We start from the raw sequence: 12,301 nt of genomic DNA, 5'->3' as shown, positions 1-12,301 counted from the left end.
GGACATCGATGGTTCATGGAATTGATATGAAACTACGTGATAACACGTTTTTAGAACTTACAACGGTTATACCTATTCAAAAAATGACATAAGAGAAATGTACTTTCGTTCCCATGTCCATCGAAACATTTCTCGAATGACTAGAGTAGGTAATCAACAAAATTAACTTATCGGAACTTTTTCTTACAGAAGTTACCCTTATCAAAGTGTTCTTAGGAATAGTGCATTTTAATATCACCTTGCCAAGTTGTAATAAACTAGATACAGAATGGAACTATAATAGAAAAATTCAAATTACTTTCTTGCAGCCATCTAGTCCGTTAAAATATATTAGCTTTCACAATGAGGCAATGAATAGAAAACCGTAAAGATACCACGTTTCCTGTATGATACATAATCTCCTCAGAGACTCTATTTGACTTGAGGAATGTTTCATTTAAAATCTACACAACCAGAGAGAACCTTGAATTTTTCAAAAGATCAGATGCAAAATAGAAATTTTGTTCTTCCGAACTCTCTCAGATCTACACCAAAATAGCCCGCCTCTTCTAATATCTAGTAAATGTATAATATTGCTTACATCTTTTTGATATTCCGTCGAAATATTTGCTTTTTTTATAACAAAACTTTTTTAGGATATTCAAACACAGGATTTAATATCATCGATATTCAACCCCGCTTGTAAAAACTTCGGCCGGTTATGTTTCCCGCCGCACTCGTATCGAATAGCCGTAGTTGCAGATTGAGTCGGGAGACGAGAATCGCTTTAGTGAATGGAAGGCAACACACCCACACACCTCAATGTCACACGCATACAGGTGGATGTAAAACTCAGGTCGCACCACTTCCCCTCAATATGGATTCAAAAAAACTCACTGTAAGCAACTGTACACTGTAGAAGAAGACGATCCTCGGCTCACAAACGGTAATCCACGGCTATAATCCAACATTTTTTCACTGAGAACACTCGCAAACACCTTTTTCGAAACTGTGGGTAAGTGCGGCAACGTCGTACTTGAAAACAACGGCGAAACGTTCTCACTCCATGACCTGTCGGATCGAACTGAAGCTGCGCGGGTAGGAGTGCAAGGAATGACGACGGTGGCGCAACGCGCGGCCGGTTTTCGAACGTGGCCCTTGCTTTTTATGAATGGGAGCCGCCATCATGAATGAAACGACGTACATTCAAGGAAACTGGCGAAGTATTCGCGACATAGGCGCGCGCCGAGGGTTTTCGCGTGGGACTAACGTGATTGCCGCCAAGAGGTTCCATCTCATTGACCAAACGTTGAACTATCGACAGGAAATCCTCCAATTTTGTCGCTGTGTGGGAGTTATCTTTTTACTTTTGACACGTTTTTTATGATGTTTGTAAAACCCAACCAACAACTTGGGACGTTTGTCCCAAGTGCGGACGGAGGATGTGGTAGTATTTGCATTGAATATTGAATCTTACAGTATCAGTGCTAACGTTGATAAAAAACACGACTCATCTTCAAATTCTATAAACTTCTGTGGAAAAAAAACCTGTCAAAAAGTAGCTACTCTTTTCTGCAAAAATGACTTGATAGCCGCAAGGAACATGTGATCTGAATTCAGATATAATGAGTATTATTTTTTCACATATAGTCAGTGGGAATACTTGAAGACTGGCTATAAATCAATTCATCTAAAAAAACAATTCGTTCAGGCCAGTCTCAACTCCCTACACTGTAAGTCAGGGGTTCTCAAACTTTTACTCGGATATAATCCAACGCCCTTCGTGGTATTAGCCAGGGGAGTAGTTGTTTTCTGATAGGTGTCAGTCCATAACCCTGCAGTGAAGGGAGTTGAGACTGGCCAGAACGAATTGTTCTTTTAGATGATGAGTATTATTGGCTAGAAAAAGGTTATCAAAGTATGAATTCATTAAGTATATCAATGAATTTAAAAATTTTCTAAAGTACCGTAAATATACCTAACTATTTTTACCTGAAAATGAGCAGATTCAATAATGGCGAATTATTCAATTCAGTTTGATCGTTCATAAGATATTGACAGTGTCTGAATTTGTTTATTTTCCATACTCTCCAAGAGGTTAACTTTTAAACCCTTTCTCTGGAAATGGAGGGGATTTCATTCATGGTTAAACTCATGTTTCTCTGTGTTAGATATATGTGGAATTTATTTTTCCATTCCTTCATGCGGGCTTTGAACGTTCTTCCAGTTTGACCTATATGAAACATCGGACATGACCCACATGATTATTTATACACTCCCGATTTTTCTGAAACTAATCTTTTATTTTTGTTATTCTTGATGTGCATGCCTAAGTTGTTGTTAGTTTTGAAAGCAACATTTACACCTTTGCTGTGCAGAACATCTGAAATATTTGCATAGGGTTCATAACTTTTATGCTCGTCTCTTTTAATTGGGTAAACTTCTTTGCTTGACTGATTGATAATAAAGAATGTATTAGACTGCTATCGTGATCATTGTTGGCGGCTATTTGTTTTATTGTGTTCAGTTCTATATTAAAATTCGCCTCTGACAAGGGCACATTTATCAGTGTGTTGATCATACTGTTGAAAGCTTGGTACTTTGTGCTGAAACGGGTGGGTGGACGAATTATGAATGATAATATCTGTATGTGCTGGTTTACGATAAATTGAAAAATCATATGTTTGTTGTTGTCAAGTCCAAAAATTATAGAGTCGTCCTTTTCCATCTCCATTGTGAATGTGATAGAAAGTTGGAGAGAATTGATAAAATTCAAAACGTTAGTCAACGGTCTGTTCGTTTCTGTGAAACATACCAGGATATCATCCACATATCTATACCAATACACTCCATTATTTATATGGTATTACTTACTTCAATGTGAATATTCACCTATACCTGTCTATGTACAAAACTTCATGGACAAGGAATGGAAAGGTTTTTGAAAAGATGGCTTGGAAAAATCTATGTAAATATAGTCAATTCGTTTAGTCATTTTCCAAGGCATTCAGCAGGAAATGTTGATCGGTCAATAAGTAGATGTACCATGTTATTGCGAAGTTATATTTTTCCTGCAACCGGTATGCCATCAGGACCATAAGAAACAATGTTAGTTTTTGATTCCCTGGATACTTTTATATTATATCCACAAGGCTTGTTCGAATTTATCAAATCCTTATGTATAAATGTAGTTATAACATAACTGTCTGTTGAATATACTTAAGAAAAATATTTGGCAGAGATTGACAGTATCCAAACCACAAGATGTGTATCAAAAAAATGGGCACCATTTCTGGTTTCTTAGCTTAGAACGAATTATAGATTCTCTGGTCAGAATGTATATTGCAAACAATACATTTCTGAAAAGGTGAACATTGGAAACACTAAAAAATCAAAAATAACGATTCAATGAGTAACAAAAAGAAAACCGTTCCATTTTTTATTTGACAGTTTTTTTAATTCCATTAAATAGCTTGACATTCGTGGAAAATGAATTTCGAGAATAAAACACAGGATCTACTTACTATGTTATGAATGCCTGGAAATGTTGTCTATTGTGCTGTAAATGTTGATAAAATATATTTTTGAACACCTTTCCAACATTTCTGAGAACTTCACAGGCTTGTCGCTGTGATTCATCTTTCAAAATCATCACTATCAACAGGTTATGGTTAATAAGCTAAGGAGTTGAAATGTCCCAGAAAAAGGTCCAAGGGATTTGAATCCGGTGAACTTGAAGACATTGATTCGTAATTGTCTCATTTAATCACTTTCGGGCGGGCACTGCCACCTGTTAATTTTTCTTAGAAAGATGAATTGGCAATAATTTCATTTCCAATATTAACTTTTGGTAGAAGTTGTGGTTTGCTGGTGATTTCCGACAAAAAAAGCTAATAGCTTCGTAATAAATGTACTCGAAACCTCAGTTTAAGTTTTTTAATTTAGTACTCGTGGTTTTTTTTTCCTAATTTCCATCACTTGCTCTAACTCTATATAGACAGACGTCTCCACGAGTGGAGCTGCTTTCTATGTATCACTAACCCTCCCCTATTTGGCTGGAGTCTTTACTGATATCCTTTATTAACAAAATAAGGAACCGCCTCATCTATAAAGCGAATCATTCAAGTCGGTATCACTCAGAAATAAATTCGAATACATTTTCTACTTCGAGAGAAATATTGCGTTCGCTTCTTCAGTTCAACTTTATATAATGTTGGTAGACTGGAACTACTGAGACTACTGAGACACATATCATGAGTGCTATATATACAGTCACTTCCAGCAAATGAGACTAACTGTTAGCGAAAGTGCGGACCGTTCAAGAATGAGTATTCTGTCTGTCTGTTTGAAATCTGTTTTTCCGTTAATCAGCTGTCGCCCCCATACGAACGACAACTCTCAGAAGTTGAGAAACTTGTGCGAGCTAAGGACTAACGAGGTCTTACCTTTTAACGTGTGATTCGCATTAACACTCCACTACCATCACTACCACTGTCACCATAGTAATGAGCGTTCCTATAATTCAACATTTCATACTCATTATTCATAAATAATCATAATTCACACATTATTTTCATTTAACCAATTTGAAGTACTCAGGAGATGGTGGTGAAACGTGCGTCGAGAAGAGTAATGCAGTTCTAGTATTTGATAAAAATGCTCGTTTCGGTTTCATTCATTCATCTCAGATTTCGAATGTGTTTCAGACAGTGAAATTTTGAACCTCCAAAATTCTAGAGAAACAATGTCATCTATATTCAAACAAAGGTAAGTTCTCATTTCGCTTCATTTTGTAATCGCGATTTTTTGGAAATCACTATTCAAATAGTGATAAACTAGAGTTGAATAATCTTTGGGACAATGTACTATTTGACCTCTTTTTCATTTGACCATATCAGCTATTTCATTTTTTCAGAATGGGTTACTTTGTGTATTTGTCATTACTGTCAGGTGTAACGTTGATTTTTTGTATATGTTTTGTCATTAGTGTGAGTTATCATGCTAATTGTTTATGATATACCTTAGAATACATACATGTTCTAATATTCCGTAAGTCATGTAAGGTTGTGACTTGAGAAAATAAAATGAAATGGCTTTGAAAGGGTATTTTTTGCTTCCTGTATACAGAAAAATGTGGGAATCTATAAAAACCACTTTTTCCGGTTCAGTTTCCAAACATTCCTTATGGAATTGAATCAGATATCATTCATAGGATTGCTACACAATATAGTATATGAAAGAGGTAAAATTTCACTTACATGAAACATTGTCATCATCAATGGCGGATATCGAAAGGGTAATATTTATGATGTTGAAGAAAGCCGCGGTATTGTTCTGTTAGATGGTCCCTTACTTCTCTACTTTCAATTGTGTTTTGACTAGAGCTTCCTCTTTATACAAGTTCATCAAAATTATAATCTTTCAAGTACATACATTTCATTAAGTCAACATTTATCGCATATTGTAATCTTAAGGGTATTATTAGATAATTACTTGAGGAAAATTTGCGGTATGAATAAATAATATTACTTTCGAAAAATATTCGATATTGTTTCTGTACATTTCGAATATTTGCCTCAAGAAAACTGAAGATAATGTCGATGGTGATGGGAAATTTCTCGGTTAATTTTTTTTATTGATTTTTTACGCATATTTATTATAAGTTCTCGTTCTGTAACCACATCCTGAGATTACTGGAAATATGTATATAACCAGTGTTTCCGTAGAATGCCACATAATTGAATTCGGAGGAAACAATTCACTAGAATTATAGCTGATACATATTACTTCGTTCACTCAATATTTTTCAGATAATACATTTTTATATGTACAACGACTAATTTTTATTCAACGGATCCGTTTGAGAAGTGACAGAAAAAAACTTTATGATTTTCTAATAATATCTATCGTCCCACAGTTGGGATCCTAACAACGTTCAAATATTGTTTGATTAAATGAGTAGAACGGACCACTTATGCTAACCAACTGACAATCGTCCGATCATATGTTTTCGTGATATTATGTTACATTGCCAAATGAAGTTGAAATTAGGTATTATTAAAACATTATTTATGAAAATGATTGAAGTCTCAAATAATTATAAAACCATAATTCGAAGTACGAGAGCAGACATTCTCAAGTGATATTAAAATGTAATGTTCCATAGGTCGTTGGATCATATCCGGCTCGAAGGACCATTATCTATCAATATCACAATGAAACTTCTTTTCCTGTACTCAAATTATAGTTTTTTGATAAGTTATTTTTAATACTGACTAAGGTACAGTAGTTTCATAATATTTAAACTACTGTCACAAAACTATTTGCATGATATTAAGAAAGTATTAAAATGTGACCTAAACACGATTCACTGAGAGACGCTAACTGAAATTATTGTCAAATATTTGCAAGTAAAATCCCTCGGATTAATGATTATTGAATATTCACTCTTCATCCAGACTCATTGTAAACATTGATCAAATCTGATAGAAATAAATGAAAAATGATTTATGTAAGGAATCCGATTATTCATGTCTCCACGTCTTTGGCACCCTAAAGAATTCACAGAAAATAAGTAAATTATTGAAAAATCACTAATATTAATGATGAAATTCTTCAAACTCTTCAAAAATAACATCGTCTGTAAGTCTGCTTTAGATAAGTATTGTTTCATAAATATTTGATATTTGAATAATAGAAATATTATCTTATCAAATGTTATATTGTGTTAAAAATATAATAGAGACTTTCACTTCAGCCGATAAATATTCAAAATGAAAACTCGGGAAAATAAATGTTTCAGTTAGAAACCCAACCACAGACAGTTTTCCTTGACTTTGAAAGTTTCGTGGCATTTACGAGTATATTAATGTCTAAAAGTTGAGCCCAAAAGTTTTACTTTATTGTCAGCCGTAGTCAAATTTAAGCTATTATTTGTCGAACTCGAACGATCCTTTTTTTCTTTACGAACCATTGGTATGTATTGTGTTTTGACCATGTTTCTCTGCCCCATCAATCACCCCTGAATTCTTAGTATGCTAATGACTGCTGATGTAGACAAAAGGTCTAACGTTTGAAGATAGGATTATTGTCGACTATAAATTCAGCTGGGAATTTCATCAGTCGGTATTTGATGATTTCTTTTCAATTTAGCGCATTTCAACACTGTTGTTGAAGAAATAACGTTGGCCAGATTTCCCAAAGAGAAATGTACTGAACTATATCCAACCAACAAACAAAGCAACCCAAACAATGATAGATGCGTGATCGAAGCATGATCACGACGCATATTTGCATCTATTGGGTAAAATAAATAAGCCTTTTTACGCTGGCCAATCAGATTTAGCTGCAATTGGCTGGCGGAATTCATTGTTACAGTGTCGTAGAGGTCAGGTACGTTTTAACGCCTGTGGTATGTACATATACGGTGATTGAAAGTTTGAAGTTTTTAAAATGTCAAGTACTGATACGGCTAAAGAAACTTGCTTATTTGTGTCCCTATACTCTACCTGAAAAAATTTCTTATACCCAGCCGCATATCATTAAAAAAAATCGGTCGTTCCTCAGTTCGACTCTGTACAAGCAGCCTTGTCTGGGAGATCACTTGCATTATGCATTATACTGTTTTGGAGCACTCCGTTGCTTGGTTGGACAGAGTATAGTTTTCTACAAATTTATTGCAATATATTCTGGAAAGCAAAAACTGTAGAAAATATTTATGAACATTGTTGGTCGATATAATTTCAATTGTGGGTGAATTATTATAATATCATTGAAGAAATGTTTCTTGTTCAATTGCGTTCATTTCTCTTTTCTGTTGCATTCATTAGTTCCGCTTCCTGATTAGAGCTACGATAACTCCACAAAAAGGATCTTCTTGAGCTACATTATTAATCTTACATTACTACATTAATAATATAATAAATAATAATTTATCATATGCAAGTTAGTTTTTTTGAAAATTATTCTCATATGAAAACTCTGTGTTTGTTTTAACCGAACATTTTGGCATCCTTCACCTCTCTGGAATTCATTTCTTGAATTATTTCAACTGAAACTCTTTTAAAACAAATTCAAGGATTTCCGAATCGATTTTTCGAAATTTTTTGTATTCTATTGCTAGTGAAAGAAAAATTGAATTTATTATTTCTACTACCGGAAGAATTGTTCACTGATGTAATAATAAAAAGGGCCCAAAGTATTTAAATCTCTGCCACAAGACTTGCATATATATATATATATATATATATATATATATATATATATATATATATATATATATATATATATACATATATATATATATATATATATATATATATATATATATATATATATATATATATATATGGAAATAATAATTTCATCTATTTATTATTCCAAAATATGAGTAAATATTATTATTATTATTTTTACCGTAGTGTGCGCTGGTCAGGCCCCCGAAGCCGCGATACATTCGGGAGGGCGAGCCTGCATTATCAACCAATGACCACTCGCCACACCGTGGGGTGATCATTGGGTCCGATAATCGTGTGCCCTGAAAGCGCAGTGAGCCAAGAATGACAGCCTTCTGCATTTGTGTGGCTAAGATTTCTGCCTTAGTGCGGCATGCCAGTATGATTTTAAGATTCGAGAGTAGAGAGGACATCATTCCACCAAGGACTCCAATAATCAGAACAACCATCTTGACAGATTAATCTGAATAGAGTCTGCGGAGTTCAAAGAGAAAATCTCTCGCTATGAGCTGAAAACTTCACAACAAATATCGTTTGGCTCTGGTGGTCGAGAAGGACTACATCAGGCTTATAAGCTTGTATGTGTCTGAGGGTGGGGAACGAATAGTTCCAATAAATTCTGCACTTCTCGATCCCCACAACGGATTCAATATCCTCAGGAGCGTAGAGCAACACCGGTGTCTCGTCAATACCGTAAGAGTGCCGTAGATGATACTATAGCACTCTTAGGGCCGCGTTAAAAGCTTCGAACTGCGGTAGGGCTGGAGTGTCTAAGTTGAGTGGTTGCGGGTGTTCATAGATATCCTTCCAGAAGGATTCCACCTGATCAGCGGTTGACGGATTATCCATTACACGTGGAGGCTCTTGGAATAAGCGAGAAGGTTTCTCCCCGAACTTGAGGTTTTCCGAGATACTTCTCGCTCGCCTCACTAGTGACTTCTTAGCAGCCACTAGCATTCGTATCCTATCACGGCAGTGCTGTTTAGTGGTCAGCAGCACGCCTTGACTTAAAGTGTGATTATTATTATTATTATGTCGAACCAGCTATTGCTTAAATTTTGAATTGGAGGCAGAGCGTTTGAATCTCATTCCTGTACGAATTCCAACCGCTGAATTTTTTCAACATCACTCAAATTCCTAAAAAACCAGTTCTACGTCTCTGACTCTCGACCGTATTTGCGCTTTAAACTGGAGAGAGCCTCATTCATGGTGAAAGTACGTGTATGAAGTTATTATACAATCTGGTAGGAATGAATTAATTTAATCAATAGATGGGAGTTAATGAAATGGCCGACTGGTACTGGACTGAATGAAAATCGTCAATTCTAATGTTTGACACCTTCAATTCACTCGTTTTTCGAAGCGAAACTGAGTATAATTCGCGCTTTTACACGGTGGAGTTTCATATTATATAACCGTAGTGTTGTTTCTTGTGAATGAACAGTGGTTAGTGAATTAAAACTATATCGAACATATCTACGGATTGTCTAGTTCCTCGATTCCTTAATTTTTTAGGGACATAACACAAACACTACAGGAAAATCTTTAAGACGCTCTAAGATCGGTGCCTGTAAGAAAGTAGCGATTCACATTGAATTCGAATGGCTGGAGGTTAAATTCATTTGGAAAAACGTCTCAAAATGATGAGCAGCCACAGTCCATCGCGTATTTCTGATATTAGTCCCGCTGCAGAATCACTACGTTCATAGCGTAGTTAATCAAACTCGGATTTTCACATACATTTGTGAATAGGAGAATACATTTACGACAGGGTGCCAGTCAAAATGTGGCCGCAAATATTTTTAATTAAAAAAAGCGAGTGTGTTTCGAACCATACGACTGAAGTTAAACTTCTTCAGCTCCATCTATAGATGTACTTACAATGGCTACATCGGAAAAACCAAATAAAGTATAAGACATCTGAAAACAAATTTCATAATACCTAATTGAGTAAATATGAAATAAAAAGAATTGGGAACTAACGGAGAATTATCTTCAAAATCAGTTTTTCATTGTCAAACATAACTGAAAAATTTCAGATAAATTTCCAGCTAGGTCAGGTGGTCCACAAGGATCGAATCTAGGTCCACTTCTGTTCATAACTTTCATTAATGATTTACCGTCAGTTCTGAAATACATAGATTGTCTTCTTTTTGCTGATGAGGATGAAAATTTTAAATAACCTTCCCGATTCCGCTTTGAATACACTAGTGATGGCTATAAATAAATCCTTTTCCCTTGGAAATTTCCCTCCGTGTCTAAAAACAGCTCTTGTTATTCCTATTTTCAAAGGTGGTAATGCAGAAGATCCAAATAACTTCAGACCTATCTCCATGCTCTCAACACTCTCAAAAATCATAAAAAAAATGGTGAATAAAAGGGTATTAGCTTTTCTTTATAAACACAATTTATTAACCAACTGTCATTTTGGCTATCAGAAGGCAAAATGCACAAATGATGCAATCTTTTCCTTTCTTGAACATGTCTACACACATCTCAACAATGGTGAGGTCGTAGCTGCAGTATTCTGCGATTTCTCCAAAGCTTTTGATTGTGTAAATCATGAACTTCTTTTGCAAAAGTTGAACTACTATGGCTTGATAGGAGTGTGTAATGATTGGTTCAGGTCTCACTTGAGTGATAGAAAACAGTTAGTAAGATCAAACTAAAAACTATCACACACGAAGGATATCTTATGAGGCGTACCACAAGGATCAGTACTAGGCCCGATTCTTTTCCTTATTTATGTAGATGACCTGGTGACTCTCTCAATTCAAAGAAGTTTTAACATCTTTGCGGATGACACCACGCTCCTTTGGCATGGAAAAAATACTTCTAATATGAAAGAAACTATCTCTAGTGATTTAGAAGTTGTGAAAAAATGGTGTGACGCGAACTACTTGTGCTTTAATATTAAAAAAACAAACCTACTCACCTTCAGCTGTAATATTAACAATGTATACTTGAATGGACAAATTCTTGAGAATAAAAAGCAATCCAAATTTCTGGGAATCTTCATGGATAACAAATTAAAATTTGATCAACATATTTCAGCTTTGAATAAAAAATTGGCATCAGGATGTTATGCACTTCGAATAGTTTCAAATGAACTGAGTTCATCCACAACAAAAATGGTATATCATTCCCTGTTTGAGTCCCACCTGAGATATAGTGTTGCCTTCTGGGGATTTTGCAGTCAACAACTCTTTCATCCAGTGTTTGTTTTGCAAAAGCGAGCGGTTAGATTCTTATGCAAGGTGGGAGTACGTGAGTCATGCAGACCATTATTTTTGAGAGAAAAAATTCTCGCTGTTACTTGTAACTCTTTGCCTGATTTGCAAAAAACATAACATGGTTGGAACTCCGGAACCTACAAATTACATAACCCAGCAAGTAACTGAAAATAAAATACATCTTCCTGTTCCAAAAACAAGCCAGACAAAGTATTCTTCAATTCATGAAAGTAAAAAGCTGTATAATCACATACCTTACGAAATTAGGAAGGGAAAAAGCTATGAAAAGTTCAGAAATCTTGTTAAAGACGCCTTTGCAACTAAAGCGTACTACAATCTTGATGAATATTACAATGGAACTTTGCTGTGATTTAATATAGGTGTTTTTGTTGTTGTTTATATTGACACTAATACTTTAAATTATATTTTATACTGGAACATATATTATTTTATTGCCATGGCACGTGAACTTATGTTCAAATTGTATATATTTGTTATTTACATCTTTTGAAAGGGACTATACAAACTATTTTGTCTACAATTTGTTAAATTTTATTTTCTATTGATATATTTTATCTATTTGATATGTGAATTTAGTTTTGCTCAAATTGTGTTTTTGTGTATTTGTGTTTTTAAATTGTTTCTTTTCTCTCATTCTTTGAAGTGCTATATCTATACCAGATTTTTTAACAAGCTTTGTCAATAAGATTGTATAATCTTGGACAATAAAGTATATATCTATTCTATCCTATTCTATCACTCAAAATTCCGCATAACGAAAAGTTTAAAAATGTCACTCTGTAAAAATTATTATTTTACTGAAGGCAAACGAAAAAGCTGACAACACATCGACAG

At 34.7% G+C, this 12,301-nt stretch overlaps 1 protein-coding gene across 5 annotated transcripts in view; it reads right to left on the bottom strand.

The window, feature by feature from the left end:
* Positions 1-12,301, bottom strand: part of LOC111503121 (sprouty signaling antagonist) — a 169,179-nt gene that overhangs the window by 24,345 nt on the left and 132,533 nt on the right. Inside the window, exon 1 of one of the 5 annotated variants that reach the window (XM_074183302.1) lies at positions 798-1,086. The exons of 2 other annotated variants lie outside the window; for them this stretch is intronic. The gene's annotated coding sequence lies outside the window, so the exon portion shown is untranslated. Of the gene's footprint in view, positions 1-580; positions 777-797; positions 1,087-12,301 lie in introns of those variants that run through there. 2 more of the 5 variants (XM_023157352.2, XM_023157358.2) reach the window with 2 other exon arrangements.

This window comes from Leptinotarsa decemlineata, unplaced genomic scaffold (assembly GCF_025532065.1).
Source record: "Leptinotarsa decemlineata unplaced genomic scaffold, Ldec_3_MD MMD2_tig00026336_RagTag_RagTag, whole genome shotgun sequence".
Classification (NCBI taxonomy): domain Eukaryota; kingdom Metazoa; phylum Arthropoda; class Insecta; order Coleoptera; family Chrysomelidae; genus Leptinotarsa; species Leptinotarsa decemlineata.
This window is presented reverse-complemented; position numbering and strand designations above follow the sequence as displayed.